The sequence below is a fragment of the Heterocephalus glaber genome, unplaced genomic scaffold (assembly GCF_053883595.1).
Source record: "Heterocephalus glaber isolate CG9 unplaced genomic scaffold, H.glaber_assembly_v1.0 deba00000331, whole genome shotgun sequence".
NCBI classification, from domain to species: domain Eukaryota; kingdom Metazoa; phylum Chordata; class Mammalia; order Rodentia; family Bathyergidae; genus Heterocephalus; species Heterocephalus glaber.
The window spans coordinates 48,339,341-48,364,902 of record NW_028258142.1 but is presented as its reverse complement, the minus strand read 5'-3'; the positions used below and the strand labels follow the sequence as shown (position 1 = coordinate 48,364,902).

Sequence of the window (25,562 nt, the reverse complement as noted above, 5' to 3'; positions counted from 1 at the left end):
TGTCCAGCTCCAAGGCAGGGTGGCATGGCAGAGGGACATTGCAAAGAAGAAACAGTTCATGGTAGGCAGAAGGCACCAAGCTACAATAGTAGCTTCTTTAGGCCCCTTTAATATTTTATCTAGGCTACCTGGCTTAGGGCAGGTGACAAACCACTCAGTGGACTAATTTAGTACTCACACATCCTTAATCCCAGCATCACACAGTCTACATTCAGCCACCTCTGAGAGAGCCCCACCTATCATGGCATGAGGCTTTGTGGAAGGACATCTAGACACCGCCGTAACAGAATCCTAGATCTCATTTTTCCGCAGAACTTTACAGATGGTGGGTAGATTTTCAATGTAAAATAGTAACTCATAAAAAGACTTTTTTCATGTAGCAAGCGAAATCAGTATGGTTATAATGACAGTAATTTTTACAATGACACAGAATAAAATTAGGGCTTTATAAAATGTTGCATGAATGTACTAATCAGTTTTCCTGTTGCTGAGACACAATACAACCCAGAATTTAAAGGATAGGTTAATCTGACTCATGCTTTCTGGGGATTCAGATGATGGGAGGCTGGCCCTCAGGCAGAAACATCACAAAGGAAGGGCATGGCAGGGCTTATATGCTTAGCTCATGGTAGCTGGGAAGCAGAGCAGGGAAACAGTGCCAGACAGGAAGGGGTGGTGGATACAGTACCCAGGGTCACACTTCCATGACCCCCAGACACACCCAGAAGTGTGCTCCACCAGTCCTGTTGCTAGCTCTCAAGCCAATTAAATTGAAACAATCAAGTTTAACCATCACACAAGAGGAAAGTAGTAAAAATTTAAGGAGGAAAAAGATGCTGGTATAGATGTAAGAGCTCATGAAATCTCTGAAGACTTACTACACATGTACCTAATTTCACATATGAAACAGAGGTGAGATTATTCAGACCTGAATTCCCACAGGGTGCCAGCCACTGCTCTAGGTGCTATTCCATGCATGATCTTAGCAAATCTTCTTAAAACCTTGTTATAAAGGGTTACGAAGTGTCTTTCTCTGTGTTTATTGCATCTAATGAAGTAATTTCCCTCAGATAAAGGACAAAACTGCAGGGGCTAAAGGAAGAGTGACAGGCATCCACAGGAAAGAGCACAGTACACAGAGCAAGTATAAAGCAGAACTTATTTAAATGATAAATGAAAGATATGTGTGAGAGAGGCTTTGGATTAGTGCTCTCCACTAAGAACTTCAGGCTACAAAATAAAAAGGGCCTAGGAGGTCAGGTATGTTAAGGAGAAGGGCACAGCATACAGAGCTGTTCCAGCTCTGCAATCCTCTCACAAGCACTGTAGCTCTGCTGCTCCGGGGAGCAAATGTGTGCATGCGCAGAGGCAATTTGTGCTGTCAAATCCAGGGATTTACAGGTAAGAAAAATAACTTCTAAAATAAGAAGAGGATATACATTAATTTGTATTCTTTTAACCTAAAGGAAATTTTAGATTAACAACTGGAACTTGAAATTCTGGGTAAAAGGTTACAAAATGAAAAGCAAGGCCTTTGTAACCAAATATCAATGCTCTTTTACATACAGCTTAAAGTCATTTCTGTAACTCTAAACAGATTCATTCTTAAGAGTATTTAAATACATCATCCCACTCATACCAACAGGTTCCCTTAAATTTTATTTTTAAATGAAAGTAAAGTGGGACAATAGTTTAAAAAAATACCAGTTGGGTAGGGTGGTACACACTGGGAAGCTGAAGCAGGGGGAACTGGAGTTCCAGCTCAGCCTGGGCAACTCAGCAACTTTGTGAGACTCTCTCTCAAAATAAAATATATATCAAAAAAAATAAAAGGACTGGGGATGTAACTCAGTGTGAAGGCCCTGGGTTCAATTCCCACTACTGAAAGAAGGCAAGGGGCGAGGGAAAGGGAAGGGGAAGAGAAGAAAAATACCTTATTCTGATTTGACATTTTCAGATTTAAATTTAATAAAACTCAAGGGTGAGGGTTTATTTATTCTGAATGTACCTGTAACTGTGGGATACTCAAAGAGCAGAAATTTTATAAATGGAGAAACAGTTTAAAATCCTAGCTCATTTACTTATAATTGCATGACCTTATGCAAGCTTTATCTTTTGACCTAACAGATGTACAACCTACTTGAAAAATTATCATGAAAAAAAAAAGAGAAAAATTATCATGAAATTAACTAAGAACTTACACATATAGCTCCCAACTCAGCATCTGCACAGAATGAGTTTTAATGTATAGGTTGACAGAAAGTAATCATATCATGTGACATGTGGCTGTTCATTTCACATGTGTATTTTAAACCACTGTATAATGATATGTAATCATTAAAACGACAAAAGTGACAGCAGAACAACAAACCAAAGCAATGTGTTAAAGCGAAAGTAGCACCAGACCCGGCCAGGGGTCATGAAAGTTAACTGCATTTTGACTGTTACTTAGCAGTGACAAGAGAAGAGGCCACACACTCCTGCCCCTGCTCAATGCCTCCTGCTGTCCCCTCCACAGGAAGGGGACAAGAGGGGATCACAGCTCTTCCTCCCAGCTCTAAGGTTCTGAGAGCCCGGCATGCTATATGGTACTGGGTGCTTGAGAAAGAGCTGAGTGAAAAAGTCATGAAAGGATAAAAAACCATGACTGAAATTAGTCCTATGATAGAGAGGGGGAAAAGGTGGAACTTGATGCCCTGTAGGCATTAATCCCATGAGCTCTGATGTCTATAATTTCTGGACCAGAAAGGCCAGTGGAAACCGATGTCTTAGAATGGTTACAGGTAAAGAGGTAAGCATAACAGATGATGAATGTCAAGGACAATGACTAAACCCAGACTCAGACTGCTGGGTGGGATGCTCCTGAGAGAAAGCCAGAGGGGTCCCACCTCTGATGTGGGGACAGACTTACCTACAGACAGAGCAAACTATGGCGGGGCGGGGTTCAAACATAAAAATAAAGGAAGAGAATGACACATATTCTATTTTCTTCTTTAAAATCCAATGTAAATAACAACAAGTGCACATTTTAAAGAATGCTTCCATTTCAAATTATTTAGAAATACGCTTTTATTCAGTTCCTAGGCTCTTCACATGATTAAACTGGGCAAACAGAGCTTACCTTCAAGCAGTGTTTATTCCCAACCTGTTTTACCTAAAACAGTTGAACTAGCCTCTATAAAATGGCCAATTAACACCCAATAGTTCAAAATAACCAAAACCTAGCAGTTTCAGTTGCCATCTCTGCTCTGCGCAAATGTAAGGGAGAAAGCCTACAACTTACAACTAAATAAATGACAAAAGTAAGCAGCTCTCCCTGGCAGAGAAAGCGTGTCTGCTCTGGTCTGTGGCTAAGCTCCCATGCAAGCAGATTCTTGGGATCCCCGAGAATTATGGCAGCAATCCATGAACTTCCTTCCACAGGTCTCGCTAAGCCTCACACATTCCTCACCTTGGCTGCCTGCCGGGCTCCTGTGATGACAGCCAGCCTCCTCCACAGGGCCCCTCCTGCCCCACAGGCAGCTGAACCATGATCAACTGACTTGACTCTTTCCTTTAGGAGCTGTGGCCCCAGGAATTGCTGAGACAGCCTGCCCTTCTTTCTAGATCCTGTGACAAAAAAATGTCAAGGAAGAAAGCTTGTCCTGTCTTTCTAATAAATTGCACTTAAACAAGGAAAACCAGGAACAAGGCTGATTAGCAAGTTTATAGTGGAACTTATCTTTTATTTTTGAGAAATTACTTAACTGCTGAACCTCATTTTTCTCTGTACAATTACAACTATAATACCACTACCTTCCAAGATTGCTTTCAAGATATATATGACAGACAATAAATGCAATAAGTGTTGAGCCTCTCAAGGCTAATTTGGAGGCATAGTGTCCCTAAAGGCAGAGCTTTGGGGGCTGGAAGAAGGTGGGACGAGATGGAAAGAGGAGTAGCCCAGCTCTGACTTCTGTTCAACACCCCCCCCCCCACACACACACCCAGAGGGGACACTATTGTGTGCAAGAGCTTTGCAAAGGGTCCTCACAACAGCTATCTAGCGGTAGACACTAGTGTTCCTATTGAATAGACATCAAAACTGAGCTTGTGAAGGCTTGCCAGGCATCGGGAAGCAGGTGAATGGGACTCTAAAGCCTGCTTTCTTGGCCCTATAATTCAATTTCTGGTATTTAACAGAAGGAATTATAGAGACGATTTTTTTCCCCTAAAACAACATAGAGGGGGGGAAAAAGAAGAAAAAAGAAAACCAAACAAACCAGAACTGTGGAAGACTAAGAACCTTGGCTCTATGCTAGGCTGACATGATAAACATGGAATTGGCTCACAGATGAGAGCCCCAACCAAGCAGGTAAACCCTACAAAGAAAAACTTCTCATCACTGCTGAGGTCTCTGACTTCCGATAAAGTGTGGTCTCTGGACATTTTTCTGGTCTAATAAAAAACTCCCCAGCTGGTCTGTACCCTGTGTCATTTCTGGACCAAAAGGTACCAAAGGAAGTGGGCTAAAATGGTTTTGGTCGCAAAATTAACAGAATGACCAAGTAGAGTTATTTTTCGGTAGGAATACTAAAGGTCGGTGGTTGACAGAGGGAGGCAAAGGCAACGTTGGCGGTGGAGCCTTAGCACCCACCGTTCCCTAGCACCTTCTTAGAGTCAGCATCAGGGCTGGGGTGTAGCTCCACCGCACAGTGCTTGCCTAGCATGCATGAGGACCTGGGTTCATCCCTATTATCCAAAGCAAAACAAACAAAAACACATACACCAGTCTCCATCAGCTATCAACTGTCTGCCGACACATATGCACTCATCTGGGAAAGCTGTGTGACATACATACACTCAGCAAAGGTCTACATAAGGGAAGGTGCCAGCCCTTCCTTCTATCCTACACGGGACCTCCATGGTTAGGCTCCAGTAGGAAGGGGCAGCTCTAGGAACTGCCTAGTCTGGCCGAGTCCCTTATGGCTAGCATGGGCCTCCTCGTGTACTGTGCCATATATATAATTTTTAATAATATATATTATTATATATATAATTTTTTGTTTTATGAATACGTGTTTGCAATCATCTTGGGGAGTGCTTATATGTACATATTACGGCTTGTTTCTTTTTTTAAAAAAAATCTTCTTTCTCTTTCCTCCCCTCCCCTTCCTCCCGTTACTTTAGCTCCCTTTTTGTAACTGTTGATACTATTTGTCTTAGCTCATGTTATGGCGTATAGTGTTTACAGTGATTGGGGTCATTAGATTCCTGTACAGGGCACATCTTTATTCCTCTCATTTTCCCTCTCCCTCCTCCTCACCCCTCTCCTTGTTCCCTTGGACCCCTTCCCTGTTGCCAGAGATCTGTCCTCTTGCCCCTTTCTATCCACCCTTTATCATTTTCTTTGTTTGTACTTTGCATCACTCAAGTGAGAGATACCACATGGTATTTAATCCTGTGTGTCTGGCTTACTTCACTCAATATTGTATTTTCCAAGTGTATCCATTTTCCTACAAATGCCTCAAATTTGTCATTCTTTATAGCTGTGTAGTATTCTATTATAAAAAGATACAACATTTTCTTTATCCAATCATCTGTTGATGGGTAAATAGGCTGCTTCCAGGATTTAGCTCTTAAGAATTGTGCTGTTATAAACATTGGTATGCATGCAGTGCTGTAGTATGATGACCTAAGCTCTTTGGGGATGATACTTAGCAGAGGGAGAGCTGGGTCATATGGAGTTTCTAATTTTAAGTCTTTGAGAAATCTCTGTATTGATTTCCCTAACGGTTGTACTAGTTCGCATTCCCACCAACAACGCAGGAGGGTTTCTTTTTCAACACAGCCATGACAGCATTTGTTATTGTTTGATTTCCGAATGATTGCCATTCACTCCAGAGTAAGACAGATTTAGAGTTATTTTAATTTGCATTTCTCAAATGGTCAGAGACGCTGAACATTTTTTCATATATTTGTTGATCATTTGTATTTCTCCCTCTGTGAAGTGTGTTCATTTCTCTTGCCCATTTCTTGACTGGGTCTTTAATTTTAGGTGGTTTAATGTTTTTGAGTTCTTTGTATATTCTAGATATTAGTCCTCTGTCTGAGGACTAGCTGGCAAAATTTTTTCCCATTCCGTAGGTTGTCTCTTCACTATACTGATTGATTCTTTTGCTGTACAGAAGCTTTTTAGTCTCATATAATCCCGTTCGTTGATTCTTGCTGCTATTTCTTCTGTGACTGAGGTTCTGTTTAGAAAATCCTTTCCTACATCTATGTCTTCAACTTTTTACCTATTTTATCTCCCAGAAGGTTTAATGTTTCTGTTTTAACATTCAGATCTCTGATTTACTTTGATTTTAATTTAGTAAATGGTGAGAGATAACGGTCCAATTTCTTGTGAAGTTTCTGCTCATCTGTTGGTCCTCTCTGCTTCTATCCTATTCCCTACTTCCTGGTATCACTCACGCATTTGCTTACTAATTCATTTAACACACATACCACTAACCAGTCAGTGTACTGAACAATGTTTTAAAGGCTCTACATATATATTTCTTTCTTTTCTTTCTGTTTTTTTGGACAAGGTCTCATTACATAGCCCAGGCTGACCTCAAACTTGCAGCGATCCTTCCTTCTCCCTCTGCCTCCTGCGCGCCACCATGTCCGGCTGAGGCTCTACATGTACTAACTCATAAAAATCCCTAAGGTGGCAACTATCACTTTTTTCAGAAAAGAAAATGAGGCACAGAGAAGTAAAGTAACTCACTTAAGAACACACAACGTCTACATGGTAATAACAGGCTTGGGCACCTCTCTACACTGCGGCATTTTAACTTCAGATCTCAGGGCTAGCGCTAACTTTCTAGAGCAAATCCTCAAGAGAAAATTAATCAAGCAGCCCTGCTAATACTATAACTAGCACAATGCTTGTGCTCTTGTACTGTTATAAAAAGCACAATAATATTTAAGAAATGTAATGATGAGCTCTATTAAAAGTGATTAAGTTAATAAACCTGGGCCTGTGATTTGGTTTCTTCCTCTAATATTATAACGCTAAATTTTGATTCTCTGAAGAATCTCCAAAATTGGGATCAATCTTGCGATCCCTGCTGCGCAGATGCAGCTGTAACACACCCTTGTTGTCTGTGTGCCCCCACTGGAATTTGTGGCGTGGGGCAGGGGGGGCAGTAGCTCGGAAGAAGATCCTAGAGACAGCAGGGGCATTCCTAAGAAAAGCTGTACCAGTTATGCTCTCCAGGGCCGGGGATTTAGCTCAGTGGTGCCACCGCCTGCCTCGAAAGTGCAAGGTCCTGAGTTTGATCCCCGGTACCAAAATAAATAAATAAATAAATAATTCTCAAAGAGGTTATTTAACAAGTATAAAATAAAATACAGGTGATAAAAAGCATTGTTAAAAGTCTGTGTGGCATATTTTTTCCTTTCTTAGCTATATATAAAATAAGTGTCTAGATTTAATAAAATGCAGAATTTAGCATCAAAACCAGCAGAAGGTACAGTATCTCCAAGACTTAAACATCTGGACTATTGTGTCTGTATTTTCTTTGAGAGGAAAAAAAGACCCTCTAAGTAAGCTTGGACGTGGAGAAGCGACTTTTTAGATATTGTAATATGCACGTAAAGATCCGGAAAACAATATTCATTTTAGCTAAGAATACTATATATTTTAACTAAAAATCTAGATACTGTGTGGACTGGCTGCTCAACTCCAGAGATGACCCCCAGCACTGTCCACGGGCAAATGGGGACAATGACACTACTGAACTGAGCTGCAGTGTCTGAAGACAGGAACGCCCCTCTGATAAGCACACTGCTTGGTAGACAGTAACATTCCCTACCTGTGAGCTAGTGCCAGCAGCCAACAATCAAGACGACGCAGCTTCTGACACAAAGCAAAGCAGCAGACGAGCACAGCTGCTACCTGCTGTACCAGGCGAGCGGCTGGCGCTTCTGCCATGGTGGTGCTCTCTGTTTAGTGAAGGCTCAGTCAGACACAATATCTTTTGAACACACAGAAGCTCTCCTTCATATCCAGAAACAAAAGCAGCCCTGCTGCAGTTTTATTTCCCTGCTTCTGTAATCAGATCCGAATCTGAAAGGGCTCCTTCTTCGGACACCAGCCAGCCCACTCAGCAAATCTCTCCAGATACAGCCCCCCACCTCTCCACCCTGTACAGAAGCAAAGTGTTCTTAAAGTCATCTGGAGAAACAATGTGCCAATATTTTTGCTTGCATTCCAAAATACAGCAAACTTCCTGTCCCTGGTGCAGCCCACCAAGTCCCTCAGAAGGTCACTGGAGCAGCACTTGACGCAGCTCACATCCAGCCCCTGAATGCAGCCCTGGCTGCCGAAAGCTGCTCCCATCACTTCAAGGCAGGTGCAAAATGTCATTTCTTTTTGCTGAAGAAACCCTCTGAAGTGCTGGAAGCAGCCTTGCCACATACTGAGTTACTGAGCTGCTACGTGAAAATCAGTATTGAGGTATTTTTTAAAAATAAAAATTAATCCATTCTATTTAACACTGCTAAGTAAACTACATCATGGTTATATTATATAATGTCTGTTGGCCTTGTATTACACTGATGACAGTATAATTTAGATAATTCTCAATTATTATATTGATTACCACAAAGTATAAAACTACATTATTTACAAGATAATTTGAACAACCTGAAAAGTAAACCAAAATAATAACTAAAAACAAAAACCACTGACTTCAATGTAAAAATTCCATTTTAGCTTTTTATTTAATGTGGGATATTTCAGACTAACAGTAGCTCTTTACATCTGAAGAGATCTTGACAACCTTAAATTTAAAACACACTATTTACAAAAGGAGCAGTGTCACTGAATGCTTAAGCATATTCAAGAACAAGAAAAATATCTTGTTTTAATGAAAGATTTAAAATAGATGATTTCATAATAAAATTGTATAGCATATTAGTTAAGGGGGAGGACAGACAAAGCTATACAAACTGACCTTTGGTATAGATGTTAATTTTCAGCACTTACAGCACATGGGATGTGACAGTTTCCAAGTCACCTGCATGTCGTAAGCTTTTGCCCTCTGCTCAGTGGCTTTGTTCATTGTGCAGATAAGAGGCTAATGGAAAAGAGATGCTTTCATTGAAAGATCCCAAACAAATGTTCTCAGAAAATGAAGATATTGTTCTAGAACAGAGACCAACTGTTCAGGTTAACAGCAAGAGACTTTAGTAGTACACTGACTTGTATTTGCTACTGTAAGACAGAGTATGTGTATTCTTCAACTTTACAACAGCATTAGGTTAAAAACTCTGAAATTAATAATACTGTATGTCAGCAACTAGATTTCCCCCAAATGACCAAACAGAAGGAAGAGTGAAAAATAGTTTTTCTTAAAACTTTTCATGTAACATCATGTGGATGGACACACTAGAAATACTTTAAAGGTGAAACAGCTGGAAAATACAGATAACTCACCATTAAACAGTAATCTACACAAAAAACTCAAAATGAATCAAAGTCCCAAATTTAAAGGCTAAAACTATAAAACTGTTAGAAGAAAACGTAAATCATTATGACCTTCCATTTAGCAATGGCTTCTTATATGATACGCAAAGCATAAGCAACAAAAGAAAACAACAGATAAACTGGATTTTGTCAAAATTTAAAAATGAAAAGTCTTTGTGCTTCAAAGGATACCACCAAGAAAGTGAAAAGAGCTGTGCCTAGTGGCACATCCTGCAATCCCCTGCGTTCTGGGAGGCTGAAGCAGGAGGGTCACAAGCTCAAGCCCAGCCTGGCAACTCTGCAACATAGAAAGACTCTTATCTCAAAATTACAACAAAGTCTTTTAAAGGGCTGAGTGTGTATCTCAATGTGAAGGCTCTGTGTTCAACACCCTGCACTGGGAAAAAAGAAAAAGTGAAAAAATTCACACAATGGGAAAAAATATTTGTAAGAAATGTATCTGATAGAAGACCTGTATCCAGAACACACAAGGAACTCTAACAATTGATCAATAAAAAATCCAATTAAAATGGACAAAATATTTACATGAACGTGACGGCAAAGAAGATACACAGATAGCAATATGGAAAAGAAATGACCAACACTCTTCCTTGGTCATTAGAAAAATGGAAATGAGGCCGGGGATTTAGCTCAGTGGTTCCACCGCCTGCCTCGCAAGCGGAAGGACCCGAGTTTGATCCCCGATACCAAAAAAAAAAAGGAAATAAAGAGAGAGGTTATGTAGAAATTGGAACCTTCCCACATTGTTGGAGGGGATGTAAAATGGTGCAGATATTGTAGAAAACAGTCTGGTAACTCCTCGAATGATTAAACACAATTATCATAGGACCCAACAATTCCTGTATGTGTGTCCAAGAGTAAGGAAAAAAGACATCCACATTTTAACTTGTATACAAATGTTCGTATCAGTAGTACTGATAACAGCCCAAAGTGGAAACAACTCGAATGCCTATCAACTGATGAACAGATAAACGTTAGCTCTGTATTGTGAAATATTATTTAGCCATGACAAAAAATGCAATACTGACACATGCTACAAAAATGATAAACCTTGGAAACATTTGGCTAAGTGAAAGACCAGTCACAAAATGCCATATGCTGTATAACTCTGCTCATACAAAATGCCCAGGATAGGCAAATCCATACAGGTAGAGAGCAGACTAATGGTCACTAAGTGGGAGGAGAGAAGGGAGTAGAGGAGTGACTACTAACAGAGACAAGGTTTCTTCTGTTAGTATAAAAATCATCTGGAATTAGAGATAATACTTGTATGACTGTCTGAATACATTAAAACCTACTGACCTGAACATTCTAAAAGAACAAAGTTTATACTATGTTAATTAATCTTTAATAAAGCTGTAAATAATTTTTTAAAAAAACGTCTACTCTGTGCAAACACCACAGACCTTAGAGTTTGGGGTCTGAAGTCCTGCTCAGTGTTTGCCCTTAAACTTGCCAAACGCCAGGGCTTTTTAGCCTTGGTTTTTACATACATCATCTACTTGGCTTGGGTGCTAGGGTACAGGTCTTCTCTGATGCTGATGAGGTGACTCCATGATCACGCTGGATACTGAAATAAAGCAACAATTCCACTGCATATCTCAGGCCAACAGAAATTGTACATTCTACTCTGGTTTGAGTACAGTCATCATGTGAGCCATAATGATCAATACTTCTAAAAACAAAAGGATTTCAGTAAAACCCGCTGATCCAAGCCATCCCTGGGAGTCCCAAGCACCTACTAGTGCCAGGTCCTACCCCAGCTCTTTCCTGCCAGTCCAGATGAATTAGCTTAGCACTGGCAGGGAAAAACTCTCTATATTCCTTTTCCTAGATGGGCTGCTTCAAGAAATTCCATATTGAACAATATGTTCTCATTGCACATTTGGAAGGGTATGACTAGGAAAAATTAACAGAAGGCCATACCTGGGTGAGAGGTGTTTGAGAAACAAAGGAGAACACAGCCAACCCTCTTCAGCTGGCTAAGCCTTTTCTGCCAAGAGTGGGCACAGGCAACACCCTTCCTGAACCTCCTCCTGCCTCCTTTCTCAATCCTCAGTCTGAGATCCCAAAATGCCTGTGACCACAGACGTGCACAGGTGGATGAGAGAGGAGACAACCGCCACAGGTAGCTTCACTTGGATGCGCACCAGCCACTCAAGCTCAGCATGCCTGACCTAGTTATCTTGTCTCTCCACTACCCATGGCAAAGTTGCTTCCTGATTCCTCATTTTGGAGAAGGCAATCACCATCTACGTAGATTTTACATTAATGAGAAGGGTGAATGACAGAACTTTAAAAATATGTATCACTTTCATTCAGGATCACACACACACACACACACACACAGACAGACACACACGCACACACAGAGCACCAAAGAATTACAAGTCTTCTGAGCATCTTCTATGAGCAGAAAAGAATTTATCCACAAGTAGCAAACCTATGATCTATGTGTGTTAGTTACTTTTTCCTCATTGCTGAGACAAAATATCCAACACCCAAAGTTAAAGGGGAAAGGTTTATTTAGCTCACAGTTTGTAGAGGTTTACAATGTGTAGAACAGTTCATCAGAAATGCTTAACAGCCACCAGGGCAGCTCAAATGAAGAGAGCACTGGTTACACTGTCACATGAAGAGAGGAAGAAACAGAAAAGAAAATGAGTGACATAAAAGTCCTGTCCAAATTATTGTATATGGTACTATTTACAGTTCATGAATAATTTGTCTTTGCATATAAATTAGAAATCTTCTGATGAAAGATGACTAAGGCAAGCTAGATGACTGCAGCTGAAGACTCTTAGTTTGAGTAGCCAAAGTTCTATGTGTAACTATGATTTCATTTTTTTGTAGGATTCTAAATCTCAGTTAATCATCTCATTGCAGCATGACAAATTATTTCATCCTCCTAAAAAGTTTTAAATCCCTACAGTAAATCACAAACATTTAATTAGCATATACAATAATCCCAGAATCAAGCTATATGGTATTAAGCTAAATTCATCATTCTAGCAAAAAAATGTAAGTTCAGGCAATAGCGGCATGATAGAAATTACTCTCACAAATTTATTACTTCAGTAACAGAACCATGTTATTCTAGGGCATATAATGTTAAGGTAAAATCCATAGTGCTCCTCAATAGAAATGTTCTTAATTTTAAATGATGTTCTGCCACAAGGGTATCACGGGCTTCAAATTAATATAATAGATGGAAACACTTGAACAATGACACAGAACTGTTCAGCAGAAATCTCTAATGACATACAGTAGTAATGATTCCTTTCAAAATACAGGGAGTCATTACCAATACATAGTAACCGGTTGCCAAAATATTCTCAGATAGCAACTTTTCCATAGTGTGTAACAATTCATTTGTTCATTTGTTATGGTCTCTGTCTAGATGTCCCCCCAAAGCTTCATGTGCTCACAGGTGGGGCTTTTGGGAGGTGATGGATCATACCGGTGTAATATTCATCAATGGATTAGTCCACTGATGATTTTATAGCTAAAAGTGGTGTTGGGAGGTGAAACCTGGTGGAAGAGGTGGTCACTAGGGCGTGGGCTGGAAGGATCTATCTTTCTCCCTCCTCTGCTGATCCCTTCTCTCTGCTTCCTGCTGCTATGACATGACCAAGCTTCCTCTGCCATGGCCCTCTGCCATCCTGCCTTGCCTGGAGGCAGCCAACCATGGACTGAAACCTCTACAAACCATGAGCCAGAAGAAGCCTTTCCTCCTTAGAGTTGTGTGTGCCGGGTATTGTGTCTCAGCACTGAGAAGGTAACTGAGACATCATTTTTACATTATTCATGGTTATCTACTGTAATAAAACTTATTTTTGTAAACCAAGCATGGTGTTCATTTTCATGTTATTTAATCACCATAATGAAACAAGGAAACAGGCATTATCTCCACTTCATCTGTTGACAGACGCACTTACAACATACTATCCAAACCAGGCACTGCTGTGAACCGAAGAGGGTACTGTGAATAACTGCCACATCCAGAACTGCAAAGTGGGGCTATCCTTGGCACCATGGGGTCCCAGGGTCCTTCACAGAAGAAGGAAGTTCAGAAACATTCCTTAATTTCCCAAGTTCATACACAGCACAAGAGGGACTTGGGAACGGAATCCATATCTGATTGTGGTTCAAAAGAATAACAACTTTCAGGACATACACACATACAATAAGATGAAGTTGAAAAATGTAATACCAGTGGAATCATATGAGGCTTCCTGAGCTTATTATTACTGCTTCCACTCACATTTTTTTCCAAATCCCCTTGTGAGTCCAATAATTAATCTTAGGTAAAAAGGTAGGGGTTAAATTTTTAAGACAATAGGATGATGAAACTGTCTAGCAGTGCAGAGTGGAAACAGAAAAATCCAGTCCTGGTGAGTGTTATCAGGCCCAACCTCCTCATGGTGTCTGGGCAGGCGTGTCTTATTAAGGGCGCTTACTATATATATCACCTGCAGGCTCAACCGCCACAAGCAGTCAATGCCCCTGATTGTGCTGTATACATAACACTAATTATATGCAGCTCTGCTGTTTTTAAAACTATATATGCTGTCCCTCACACAAGTGTGCACAAAGAGTAGTTACAATGGTTTCACAGCAACTGTCACCACCTACTTTATATTCTATAGGAAGCTGTGACTGGGTTTCTGATCATTCATTTACATTTACTACACAAATTAGTCCTCCAAGACTTAAGTCAAAGAATCTCTGGATAAAATACTGTAGTTTTTGGTTGTTGCTGTTTGCAGTCCTGGATGTTAAACCCAAGGCCTAGTGCATGCTAGATGAGCATTCTACCACGAAGCTAATTCGGTATGATAAAAAAAATGGTGAATGTTTAAATTAAAAGAAAAATTATTTAGTAAAATGGGCCTGTTGATTTTTCTAGAGGTTTGCTGAGGATGGTTTTCCTGATGCGAACTTCCTTGACATATAGATAAGTGAGGCATATAGGACCCCAAATAGCCTTGATCAAAAAAAATCTACACATAGGCATATAATAGTTAGGATTCCAGAAATTCAACAGAAGAACAAAATTCTACAAGCAGTGAGAGAAAAGAAACAAATCACATACAAAGGAAAGCCCATCAGAATCACAGCAGACTTCTCAATGCAAACCCTCAAGGCAAGAAGAGCTTGGAGTGATATATTTCAAGCCCTAATGGAAAAGAGCCTCCAACCCAGATTGATGTACCCTGAAAAACTCTCTTTCAAAATTGATGGAGAAATAAGATACTTTCATGATAAAGAGAACCTTAGGAACTTCATGAATACCAAACCAACACTCCAAAAAATTTTAGACAATATCCTAGGAACAGACAACTAGGATCACAACCCCAGAAAGCACAGCAGAATGAATCCATTGGGTGTGACAAATTAAATGCAAAGGGGGAGAATCCAACAAAAAGAAAAAGTCATGACAAGGCTTTTAAAACTTTTGACTTCATCTCACTAATGAGTGTCCATACGTATGAGAAAACATATGACTGGCCAATAAGTACATGAAGAGATACTCAATATTATTAGCTATGAAGGAAATGCACTGCATCTATAATCCAACTTGGATGACTAAAGTTAAAATGCTATAAATTCTAAGTGTTGGGAAGGATGTAGAATAACTGGAACTCTCACATCTTATTGGTGGAAACCAGTAAGGTGGTATGTTCCAAATTTGCAGGGCCAAAGTGCCTAGATATTTGGTTAAACATGACTCTGGATATGTCTATGGAGGTTTTGGGGTTTTTTTTTTTTTTTAGATGAGATTAATGTTTAATGGTATACAGTAAGTAAAGGAGATTACCTTTCATGTTACCCCAATGTTAATATAGGTGGACCTCATTCAATCAATGGAAAGCTTTAATAAACAAAGACTGACCCCTCTCTGAGCAAGAAGAAATTCCACCAGCAGACTCCCATTAAGCTCTAACTTGAACTCCTCCCTGGGTCTTGAGCCTGCCAGCCTACCCTCAGATTTTGGATTTACCAAGTCTTGAGAATCATGTGAGCCAATTTTGTTAAACTTAAATAAATAACCAACACCCTAAAAAAAAATTATTACAGTAAAAAAGACACATTGCCATCAATACCCCTTCAAAATACTCCCCCTTGATTGGAACATGTTTATCCCATCATTCTTGCCACTTTCTGAAGCAGCTCTGGAAGTTCTCTTTTGTGTCTTTAGTTGTGTGGTCATGCCTCAACGTCCTTAATGTCCTGAATTGTTTCAAAATGTTTATCTTTCACAAGCATTTTGACTTTGGGGAACACAAATCACATGGTGTCAGATCTTCTGAATAAGACAGATGAGGACACTATTTTCAAATGCCTGCCTCTCTGTTGAGCTGTACTTGGCAGCAGCATTCACTGTAATTTTGAACATATCTTATAAAGACTCACAAAAAAGGACTTCCAAAACTGCTTTGGAAAGTGACAGGAGTAACAGTGATGGGATAAGTGTGTTCAAATCAAGGACGAGTATTTTAAGGAGGACTAATGGGAATGCATCTTTTACTATAGTAAATTTTAAAAAATATAAACATTCATCATATATTTTGATCATCCCTTGTATAGTAGCCCATTTCATTTTTAAATTTCAGAGTCCTGCTAAATTGCCCAGGCTAGTCTCAGCTTGAGATCCTCCTGCCTCAGCCTCCCAAGTAGCTAGGATTATAGGTGTGTGCCACCCTGCCAGGCTCCCTAAAGTTTTGTTTTGTGTTACTGGGGATTGAACCTATGACCTCATGTGTCCTAGGCAAGTACTCTACCACTGAGTTACATTTCCAGATCCATTATGTAATGTAAGATTATTTTCTAGTTGGAATACATATATAGCATTGATGAAGAAATCAGTTAACTTATCAATAATACTATATCAAAACATTCAAATAAATTTTCTACTTTAAAAATTTTCTTTTATATATTTAAAAGGTTATTAAACAAAACCAATCTACAAATAAATATCTAAGTCACAGTCATATTGGTATACACTCCTTGACTCCATATTATAAACAAATTTTATTGGCTTTATAAAAAGACTTGTATGCAAGTCGGCTGTGCAAGTGCAAGGACCAGAGTTCGATCCCCAGCACCAAAAAAAAAAAAAAAAAAAAAAAAGACTTATAAAATAGAAAACAGGGTGCGTGTGTGTGTGTGTGTGTGTGTGTGTGTGTGTGTGTTGTGTGACTGAACCTAGGGCTTCACATAGGCTCATGCACTGTACCACTGAGCTCCACCCTTGGCCCAGGAAGTATACACATATTAGTGTTTCTTTTCTTTTTTTTTTTTTCTTAAATTCTTTTATTGGTACATTTTAGGTATACAACACATTTGCATTTCTCTTTGGGAACTTGTACCTTTACATGATGCATCTTGGTTCTTTTTTTCCCCCCATTCCTAGCTCTCCCTTCACCCCCTCCACCCTTCTCTATATACAAAGACTTTATTTCCATTTTTTCCATTTCTCATCATTTTTCCTTTCCCTTCTTTCCTTTCCCCTACCCCTCCCACTACCACTACCCTTTGGACCTTTTCTTCTTATTTTGCATTTTCGATTATTCATTCTAATCATTGATACATTTTAGGTATAAAATATAATGAAATTCATCAATGGAAATTTGCACCTTTACATAATCTCTCTTGGTTCTTATTTTTCACGCTTACCCACCCTCCCTTCAACCCTCCATTCCTCCCTATTTACAAAGATTTTGGCCCTATTTTTCCATTTTCTCATATTAATTCCATTCCCTTCTTCCCTTTCCCCTAGCCCTCCCACTTCCTTTCCATTTGCCCCTTTTCTTCCTATTTCACATTACTTATTATACATTTAGTCCTTATTTACACTTTCAGTTTCCCACACCAGAGAAACTATTTGGTATTTACACATGTGTGTCCTATTTGTATTCTTAGTTGGTAGGTTTTTAATTACATTTTCAATTTCATTGGTTGATATTGGGTTGTTCAGAATTTTTAGGTCTTCTTCATTCAACTTTGGTAATTCATATGTATCTAGAAATGTATCCATTTCTTCTGTGTTGCCCATTTTATTGGGGTATAGGTTCTGGAAGCAGGTATTGATGATCCTCTGGATTTCTGCTGGGTCTGTTGTAATTTCACCCTTTTCATTCCTAATTGCACGGATTTGGGCCTTTTCTTTCCTTTTCCTGACAAGGTTGGCTAAAGGTTTGTCAATTTTGTTGATTCTTTTGAAGAACCAACTCTTGGTTTCATTGAGTTTTTGTATCGTTCTCTTAGTCTCCATTGCATTGATTTCTCCTCTGATCTTTATAATTTCCTCCCTTGTATGAGCTCTGGGGTTGTCCTGCTCTTCTTCTTCTAGAAGCTTGAGGTTCAGCATCAGGTTGTTTAATTGGGCTTGTTCTGTTTTCCTAATATGCGTATTCACTGCTATGAATTTCCTTCGTAAGGCTGCTTTCATTGTATCCCATAGATTCCGATATGTTGTATTGTCATTGTCATTTAATTGAAGGAACTGTCTGATTTCTTCTTTAATTTCCTCTGTGACCCATTGTTTATTCAGAAGTGTGTTGTTCAATTTCCATGTGTTTATGAAATATTTTGAGTTTCTTTTGCTATGGATCTCCAGTTTCATCGCACTATGGTCTGATAATATACAGAGGATAACTTCAATTCCTTTGCACTTACTTAAACATGTTCTATGTGTGAGTATGTGGTCTATTTTGGAGAATGACCCATGTGCAGCTGAGAAGAATGTGTATTCTCATTTTGTGGGGCGGAAGACTCTGTAAACATCTGTTAAATTCATTTGTTGAAGAGTTCAATTGAGTTCTAGTATTTCATTACTTATTTTTAGTCTAGTTGATCTATTTGTGACAGTGGGGTGTTGAGGTCCCCCACTACAATTGTATTAGTGCATATATGACTTTTCATGTCCGTTAGTATTTGTTTTTTATAGTTGGGTGCACTAGTGTTTGGTGCATAGATATTTATGATTGTCATCTCTTCCTCTTGGATTCTTCCCTTTACAAGGATGTAGTGTCCTTCTTTGTCTCTCCTAATCAGTGTTGGTTTGAAATCTACTTGATCTGCCAAGAGGATAGCTACTCCTGCTTTTTTTCGGGTTCCTGTCGCATGGAGTATTGTTTTCCACCCTTTAACTTTCAGTCTGTGAGTTTCCTTTTGAATTAAGTGTGTTTCTTGTATGCAGCATATTGTTGGATTTTGCTTCTTGACCCATTCTGTCAGTCTATTTCTTTTGATTGGTGAATTGAGACCATTAACAGTGATGGTTATAACTGAAACGTACTGACTTGTCATTGCCATGACTTTTTCTTTTTGTTGGGTTCTCCCCCTTTCCATTTAATTTCTTGTCATGCCAGATGGGTTCATTCTGCTTTGCTTCCTGGGGTTGTGATCCTCAATGTCTGTTCCTAGGATATTGTGTAAAATTCTTTGGAGTGCTGGTTTGGTATTCACAAAGTTCCTGAGGTGCTCTTTATTCATGAAAGTATCTTATTTCTCCATCCATTTTGAAAGATAGTTTTGCAGGGTACATTAGTCTGGGTTGGAGGCTGTTTTCTTTTAGGGATTGGAATATGTCACTCCAAGCTCTTCTTGCCTTGATGGTTTGTGTTGAGAAGTCTGCTGTGATTCTGATGGGCTTTCCTTTGTATGTGATTTGTTTCCTTTCTCTGACTGCTTGTAGAACTTTGTTCTTCTGTTGTGTTTCTGGAATCTTAACAATTATATGCCTATGTGTAGATTTTTTTTTTGATCAAGGCTATTTGGAGTCCTATATGCCTCACTTATCTGTATGTCAAGCTCTTCCCCTGCTTGGGAAGTTTTCTGCCATTATTTCTGTGAAGAGATTTTTTATGTCATCTCCACTCTCTCCTGTTTCTTCATTGAGCCCAATCAGTCTTATGTTATTCTTCTTTGCATCATCTAGCAGCTGCTGGATTGATTTCTCATGTTCCCTTATAATTTTGAAGCAATTTTTCTTTTCCTGGTCACTAATTGCAATCTTATCTTCTATATCTGAAATTCTGTCCTCACATTGGCTCATTCTGCTGTGTAGATTTTCAATGGAGTTTTTCATGTCCTGGAAATCTATTTGCATCTGTTTTATGGATTCCATTTGTTTCTTATGTTGGGATTCCATCATGTTCCTCAGCTCCTCTCTAGATTTATTAATCAAGTCTTGCACTAGGGGCACAATTTCTCCTGTTATCTGAGAAATCATTTCTGATTTCATTTTTTCCAGATCCCCTTTTGTTGTCAGTTCAGTGGGTCCAGGTGGTTGAGTATCAGAGTGTTCCATCTCATTTCCCTTTGGGGTTGCTGTAGGTGATCTGGAAGTCTGGTTTTGAGACTTATTTACATGTTTTCTTATTTCGACTGGGGCAGGGGTCTGTTAGCGCCTGCACAGATTACCTCCTCTGAGCTGGGAGAGGTGGGACAGGGGCCGGGAGCAGCGGTAGGGATGGTGACCGGGAAGCCCCTTCCTCTGGACCAGGAGCAGTGGGATGGTGGCTCAGAAGCCCCTACCTCTGGGCCGGGAGCAGCAGGACTCAGTACCTTGGTCTGGTGGTCTGGTGTCCTCTGTGTCTTTGTAGTGTGGAACCAGGTGGCTGCCTGTCGGCAGTGGGGTGATTTGGCATCTTCTGCATGACTCGGGACCTTGGTAGGGCATGCACAGACCTGCCTGTCTGCAGTGGGCTGATTTGGCGTATTCTGTGTGACTGGGGACCTCGGTAGGGCATGGGCAGACCTGTGTGTCTGCAGCGGGGTGACTCGGCGTGCTCTGTGCGACTCAGGACCTCGGTACGGCATGCACAGATCTGCCTGTCTGCAGTGGGTTGATTCGGTGTGTTCTGTGTGACTCAGGACCTCGGTAGGGCGTGCACAGACCTGCCTGTCTGCAGCGGGCTGACTCGGCGTGCTCTGTGCGACTCAGGACCTCGGTACGGCATGCACAGATCTGCCTGTCTGCAGTGGGTTGATTCGGTGTGTTCTGTGTGACTCAGGACCTCGGTAGGGCGTGCACAGACCTGCCTGTCTGCAGCGGGCTGATTCGGCCTGTTCTGTGTGACTCAGGACCTCGGTAGGGCATGCACAGACCTGCCTGTCTGCAGCGGGCTGATTCGTCATGTTCTTTGTGACTCAGGACCTCGGTAGGGCGTGCACAGACCTGCCTGTCTGCAGCGGGCTGATTCGGCCTGTTCTGTGTGACTCAGGACCTCGGTAGGGCGTGCACAGACCTGCCTGTCTGCAGCGGGCTGATTCGTCATGTTCTTTGTGACTCAGGACCTCGGTAGGGCATGCACAGACCTGCCTGTCTGCAGCGGGCTGACTCGGCATGATCCGTGTGACCTAGTGTTTCTTTTCTTACCACCTCAATGCAGTGCTGACATCTAGAAAACTGTATTCCTTTTATAGGAAAGCAATAAATGATGAATAATCACCTCTTGATTAATATAGGTTCAGTTCTTAAATCTTCCAAATCTACTGGAAAACTTGTAAAAAGATGATGTAACTCTAGTAGTAAGAGATAAAATACTAAATTTTAAAATTTCAAGTAGACACCTTGCATTTCTTTGTTCCTCTCAATTGCCTCACACATCACAAGCATGTTTGCTATTTCTTTTTTTCTTTTTTCTTTTTTTTTTTTAAATATGGAATGCTTCACGAATTTGCGTGTCATCCTTGCGCAGGGGCCATGCTAATCTTCTCTGTATTCTTCCAATTTTAGTATATGTGCTGCCGAAGTGAGTACCATGTTCGTTATTTCTACAGAAAGCTCTACATTCAGTCACATTAAAGAAAAAATGTACTATGGATGACCCACAAAACCATGTAACTTGAAGTTATGCTGTTGAAATTTGGTGTATGTTACTACTGAGGTGGTTCCTGCTTTCTGGTTCTATGCTCTGTGGTGCTATTTAAATAATTTAGTTTGAATCTGCTAAGTACTCTGATACTAGAAAGCCTGGCTTTGGACATGAATGATGCCATTTCACAGATAGATACTGAGGACAAAGGTAAGAAAAAGGGGTTTATTTTGGGATCTCTTGTCTCATTTTCAAAGAATTGTCTACCATTTACTTAATGAGTGTTCATAAAAGTCATCTATACCCACAAGTCACCGTTGCAGGATCTATAGGCATCTAAATTTTGTCTATGTGAAGGAACACTGGTCTCAAAGGAAACTAGATAAGAACAGATGGCTTGGGAAGGGGGTTGTTAAAGTTTTTCTTTCAAGATCTAAACAGAAAAGATTTTAGGCTTGTGGACTATACAGTTCATTTCTGCTATTGTAATGCAGAAGCAGCCAGAGAGTTATGAACAAAAGGCTGTGGTGTCATCTAATAAAATGTCATTTACTTAAAACAGGCAGCAGGCCAAATCTGCACATGGGCAACAGGTGCCAACCTCTTATGTCGGGTAAACTCTTGGCTGTGCGGTGGAGGAAAACTCAAGCAAAATAAGCTCAGATTCGTGTGAAATGGGACCACAGACTTCCATCTTTGAGAAATCTCCTCTATCACTTCCCATCCTGGCACTGCCACTCTCCGCTGACCATACTGATGAAAATCACCACTTGCTGAATGCTAGCTAATAGACTAAAGGTTTTAATGTAAAATAATATAGTTAAAATAAATGAGGGGTGTCTTTCCACATTGATAACATCAGTGATTGTACTCTGATGCATGGTGACTTGCCCCACATTGAGGTGGTATCCACATCTCACATGGGGTTAGAACACTTTAACTCAGGGTCTGAGTCCTTGGCTTCAAGCAAAGGAGGGGACTATCCATAAACACTTTGAGATTAAATGAAAAATTGTGTTTACTAAAATGTCCACTTTCAGCTTTCATCAGATCTCTAAGAAGTTAAGGAAGGTGTGCGCAGACCTGTCTGTCTGCAGCGGGCTGATTCGGGGTGTTCTGCGTGACTCGCCAGAAGTTAAGTAAGAATTACTGCTAAGGTTATAATCAATAAACAAAGTAAAAATATTTCCAGGGACAGAAATGTATGGGGAGGGCCATTATCTAATGATGTTGGAGCCCGAATGTGACTACATGCCCCAATCATGTCTCTTGTGTTTTGTCACTTCTGATGGCACCAGCCTGTTCCTGCTTGGTTTCCATGTGTTTGCTATCTTACTCTAATGTAAAACACACTACTCCTCATCCTCAGTTCAGGGAACGGAACTCACTACAAGTCTGTGGTCTGTGACAGATGAACACCAGAAGTGGAAATGAAGGCTGGAGTTCCTCAAGTACCATCCCAAAGTAAGAAGGTAAGATATAACAGCAAATCTGCCCCTTTGTGTTGGGAAGATACAAACATTTCAAATAGGAAACCTGCCTTAAGAATCCCCAAAGCCCATTTGAGTTCTTGTCTTCTAGAAACTGTTTTGTGGGTCACTCAAGTTTCTTTACTTCAACTAGTGGAATTAGGACTTCCCTTGGTACCTTCACATACAAAGGTTCAATTTTTAACAAAGATGATAAACAACTTTCATATTGTAATGTGCAACACAAATAGGGAAGAATTTGGCCTGAGAACTTGGAGAGGAAGCAGAAGTTCCAGCTGCTGACTTCTATGCTTCTCAGCTAAAGTACATTAAGGAAATTATTCTTTATGTCAGAGTTATTCTGAGGAGTAAATGAGATAATACATACATGGTGCTGTACAATGACCAGTATCATAATTAGTCCTCAATAAATGTGAACTATAATTATCATCTAGGGGTAAACACCAATGGCTTTGCTTATCTGGAGAACATCCAACAGTTACTTTTAATAGTTTTAAGTGCCTGTGTCAAGAAGCCAAAAGTTAGCTGTTATGGCTTGTGTTTAGATGTCTCCCCAAAGCCTCATGTAGTCACAGGTGGGGCTTTTTCAGAGATGGCTGGATCTATAGTGTGTGACTGATTCATGGTACAATGCTAGGATTAAAAGTGTTAGGATTAAGGGTATGAGTGCTATCTGCCCTAAGGATACAACATAAGGGACAGAAAGAGGTTTGCTGGCTGTTGTTTGTTGCTTGCTTATTTTTATTCTCTTGTGCCTGCCATGAACTGTTTTTCCTCTGTGATGCCCCTCTGCATGCCACCCTGCCTTTGAGCCAGCTGATTATGAACTAAAGCCTCTACAGACTGTGAACTAAATAAGTATTTCCTCCTTTAACTTTGGGTGTTGGGTATTTTATCTCAGTAATGAGAGAAAAGTAATCAAGACAATTTGGTACCAGGAGTGGGGTCACTGCTGTGACTACACTAGACCATGTGGTTCAAGAGCTTTTGGTCTAACTTGTGGGAAGGGTTTGGAAAGGTTCAGAGATGCCCGCTGGAAAAGTAGGGCTGGAACACCTTAGACTGTACTGTATGGGAGATTCTGGTCAGAGCTCAGAAGACCAGAATGCTGACAGAAATGCTGCTGGTAAAGACTAGGTTCAGGTTTCTGCTGGGAACAATGACTGCATTGGCTATTAGTCTCCAGATGATGTGTGATATACCTTGACAGAAAGTTTGTCTACATTTTGGTCATGCCCAGAGACTTTGCTTGAGACTGAGATTAAGGGAGGTGGACTAATTAATCTTGCAGGAGAAATTTCAAGGCAGTTTAACATTGAGGCCATGGCATGGCTACTATTTGGGGCTTTTAGCCAGAGTTATGTTGAGAATTAAGAGCAAAGAGGCATCAGAATGATTTAAAATGTTTTGAGTTTGGCCAAAAGGAAGCTCCAGTAAAGTTGTGGCCTGCAAAGATGGAAGAAAGGAGACACTGGTTGCTGAAAAGACTAACAAGAAAAAGCCAAGTATTTTAGAAGACAACAGAAAAGATGGTCTGAGGACATCATAAGAACTAGCAGGACTCCAGCCTTTGTAGTCTTAGAATTGCAAAGGTAAAAAACTTTGCTTTGAGAAGAGAGCCCCAGAACCCCATGTTTCAGAATGGCTTTGGGCTAGAGAATGTTCCTTAGGACTGTATTCAGTAACCTAGGCACTTGACCTCTACAGCTAAGAGAGAAGAAAGCCTGGCTACTACTCCAGCTGGTGGCAAACCTTGGCATTATCTACATGGTGCTGGTTTTAGGTACGTGCAGAATGCAAGACTTGTGGGTTCTGGAAGGCTTCCACCCAGATTTCAAAAGAAGGCTTGGGGAACAGGACTGTGCCCCTGAGAAGGCATTGTGGGAAGCTGTGAGTGGGAAGCCAAAGGTGCAGTGGAGACCCCAAAAGTTTGGAGAAGCTAGAACATGGATTTTCTGAGGAAAGTTGCAAGGAGGGAGTAGAATTGGCCCAAGAGAGAAGCCATGGGAGCTACAACCACCAGCAGTGCTATGGGGCGGAGCCACTCAAGCCCTTTGGAGTTCGCATCTTGCCACAGATTGCCTTGGATGCTAGACATGAAACTACAGAACTGCCCTGCTAGATTTTGGACATGCTTTGTTCTCATTCCTTTCTATTACTCTCTTTGTACCTTTTGGAATGGAAATGTCTAACTTATGCCATCGAATGTTGGAAGTGTTTTTCTTTCATTTGTACAGGGTCTCGTAGCTAAGAGTTTGCCTTAAATCTCAGAGGAGACTTTGGACTTACACTTTTCAGGAGCTGAAACTGTTAGGACTTTGGCAACTATTAGAGATGGACTAAATGCCTTTTGCATAAAGGAATGTGCATGAGTCTTTGGCAGAATGTTATGGCTTGTGTTTAGATGTCCCCCCAAAGCCTCATTCGGTCATAAGTGGGGCTTTTTCGGAGATAGCTAGATCTAGAGGGTTCGACTGATTCATGGTGCAATGCTAGGATTAAAGGTGCTATGATTATGGGTGTGAGTGCTATCTGCTCTAAGGATACAATATAAGGGGCAGAAAGAGGCTTCCTGGTAGTTGCTTATTGCTGGTTGCTTGTTTGCTTTTTGCTCTCTTCTGTCTGCCATGAACTGTTTCTCCTCTGTGATGCCCCTCTGCCATGCCACCCTGCCTTGGAGCCAGCTGATTATGAACTAAAACCTCTACAAACTGTGAAATAAACCTT

General features: G+C 40.5%; 1 protein-coding gene and 1 non-coding gene across 3 annotated transcripts in view; both read right to left on the bottom strand.

Annotated features, from left to right (window-relative positions):
- The window catches only part of Garem1 (GRB2 associated regulator of MAPK1 subtype 1), a 227,351-nt gene that overhangs the window by 182,415 nt on the left and 19,374 nt on the right, over nucleotides 1–25,562 (bottom strand). The gene's annotated exons all lie outside the window — the stretch shown is intronic.
- LOC147830129 (U6 spliceosomal RNA) lies at nucleotides 21,184–21,290 on the bottom strand. Its single transcript, XR_015445042.1, has one exon. It is a non-coding gene; the product is annotated as a U6 spliceosomal RNA (small nuclear RNA).